The sequence below is a fragment of the Trachymyrmex septentrionalis genome, unplaced genomic scaffold (genome assembly GCF_001594115.1).
Source record: "Trachymyrmex septentrionalis isolate Tsep2-gDNA-1 unplaced genomic scaffold, Tsep1.0 scaffold182, whole genome shotgun sequence".
NCBI lineage: Eukaryota > Metazoa > Arthropoda > Insecta > Hymenoptera > Formicidae > Trachymyrmex > Trachymyrmex septentrionalis.
Genome location: NW_017304990.1, coordinates 453,734 through 456,695, shown reverse-complemented (window position 1 = coordinate 456,695; position 2,962 = coordinate 453,734). Strand labels below are relative to the sequence as shown.

Below are 2,962 nucleotides of genomic sequence, written 5' to 3'. Positions count from 1 at the left end.
TCTCGTTTTATACTCAATGATAATACTGTCGAATAAGACGTAAATTATTTTTAACAAATTATATATATTACCATCTTACGTAAATATTCCAATACGATTCATGAAACAATGCAAATATATTTTGTGGAAATTTTTAACTTTTTAAAAATCATCTTTCGAAAGAGATAAAAATAATCTCTACTAGGATGGACGTATTTCTTATTGATCTTCCTCTATTTCGAACTTTTCATGGAGAAATTATGAAATTACACTTGAAATATTTACTTTAAGCTGAATAACGGGAAGCTCTTAATATACGTAATTAACTCCATTGAACCGAAGCCGGAGACGGACGCTTATTCGGTTCAACGCACGACCCTATGGTGTTTTCAATTCCGACATATTTACCGTCGGAATTAATTATGTATATCTCAAGCTTCGGATATTCTGTTTTCCAACAACTCAATTTGCATGCCTCTGTATTCGAATTTATCATCATGTTACAAAAAGATTTTTGTAGTACGTCGTAGCAGAATTATTTTATTTTATTTTTTTTTTTTTCCACTAATTCACAATAGGTAATTTTTACTTATTTATAAACAAAAAAATACTTACACGTAATATTATCAATACCTAAATGCAAAGCATATTTATTAATAATGCGGAAAATGCTTGCACGAGACGGTGTCGTAATCAGTAAAAATATAATGTACGCAGCGATTACCAAATCACCGCTGAATTGTAAGAATCATCGTCAACATCGTGATGCGAAATTACTAGGTATGATAATAACTGAAAATTGGCTAATTTTGTCGTTTTACATCCGAGGTAAAAGGGGGAAAAAAAAACGATAAAAAGATCTTGCATTAACTGTGCTCGTATTTGTGATGTGTGTGCATAATTTGATATTTCCGATCATATTACCACCATAATAACTTGGAATTACATATCAAACTTTGTATTGTACGATTGTTGCAATTTGTCAATGAATATAATTGTTTGCTTATAGGAAGCTGCAATATGTAACGCTGCCGGAGGTAATAAACAAAGGGAATTCGTATTTCAGTTTACAGTATATATATATATATACGCGCATAGAGCACGTATCACGTATCACTCCATAACGAAGCAATTAAATCGTAGAACGAAATGTAATATCGAAATACCGCGTCATATACCGCGTTATTATTGACGTTCGCGACATTTGTAAGTCTTTGCGAGGCGAGGGCAAAAGACAAGCATTCTCAAATTTAACCGTATTAAATCAAATCGATGAACTCGTCCGATTGACCTTCTATTACGCATTACGAATATTTTCCGTCTACTAGCAATCGTTGAAAATTAATTAGATTACAGATACAACGTAATTCGATTGATGGTGTGTGTTGTGACATTTGTGGGTTCACGCAGCGAGTTAAAGAGTTACGTGTTATCGAAAGAAAAAAAAAGAAACAGATTTAGAATGTGAAATAATAAGAGGGTAGCTCCGGCAAATAACTTTTTCTTATGGATATCAATAACTAGATCTGTAAGCATTCCCTTGAATCAATTTTCTTTATGTGTTTCATCTGAAACTTGGATGGGCGCAAAATTGTACGTAATTCAGACATAGACGGTTAACTTCTTTAGTATTTTAGCTAAAACTCATACGACGTATCGTAAAATTGTATGTAATTCGGAATAATGTAAAGCCGCGTTTCCTCGTACCGACGGACCTTGTAAGTTTCCTGAATAAGTGATACTTTATGAGCTGTCTTATAGCTTAGCGCGAAATTGATCGATCACACAGGACAATGGGAAATCATTGTGTTTAGTCTAGGAGTATCACAATGCCACGGAGAGCTACGTGTTTATTAATACACTTCGACCTTGATGCAGCGCTTGGTTTGAGGGTAAAACGAGTCCTATAATACCGCTTATATCCCGCGCAAGTTTCTATTAGCAGTTGGTGCGACAAATTGCCGGCATACGATCTATTCTAATATCCGATTATCCCAAGTCTACGTGCCGTATCAAAATGTTCCAAACTGGACAACGCGTTTCTTAATGATTGCGTTCAGCAGGAAAAGCAGATTTGCACTACTATTGTTTTATTTTCTTTATACAATTGATTTATACATTCACAGGGTTGCCACAGACCTGGAAAAAAAACCGGGAAAAGTCTGGAATTACAAAATTTGCTCACAATTTCTTTAAACTTCCGCTTCTATTCGAAATAATTGTTGTAATTTTTTTTTAAATATTACATCTGACGTTTATAGTTCAAAACTTGCGCACTTTTAACAAAATACTTCAAATTTATATTTTATCCAACATTTTTATTCGATACCTCTCTCTCGTCGTAACTGCATTCTTTTTTTTTTTTTTTTTTCAAAACTAATTTATTCTTCGCCGGCTTGAATTTGCACCCAAAATTCTACTACGCTACTAAGCTTTTTTTTTTTTTTTAATAATATATCTTCCCTACAATCCTTGAGTCTAAATGTTAAAATTTACATATTTTATATTAGTCGTGGAAAATTCATCTGGAAAACCTGGTAAAGTCGGGGAATTTTCGAGGAAATTTATTATCTGTGGCAACCCTGATTTAGAATCGGGTAAGGAACTGAGGACGAAATATTAAAGGATTTTACAACAGTTGTGCCGGAGCTACTTTCTCCGTTAAACGCAACTATTACCAATTCCGACGAGACGGTCGCTGCTTTTCTCTCTCGAACGCGATATATTCGAGTGTGTCGGCAAGGAATCGCTTGCAATTACACAAAAGACCCCGGATACATTGCCACCTAGTCAAGGTCGAGCTTCGACCGCGAGAAAATATACCGAGGCGGTCTTATCTCGGTGTCACAGTCTACCTCTTCTCGGATCGTGCAATCGGGGTCAAGAGATCCCTCCCAGGTCCTTACCCCCCCCGCCGTCTTCGATCATTCGTCGCGCCCCTCGCGAGTCGCCTCCTGTCGTCGCGATCGTACTCGCGTCGTCC

At 35.9% G+C, this 2,962-nt stretch overlaps 1 protein-coding gene across 10 annotated transcripts in view; it reads left to right on the top strand.

Moving 5' to 3' along the window:
* The window catches only part of LOC108746621 (CREB-regulated transcription coactivator 1-like), a 31,576-nt gene that overhangs the window by 7,782 nt on the left and 20,832 nt on the right, over positions 1-2,962 (top strand). The gene's annotated exons all lie outside the window — the stretch shown is intronic.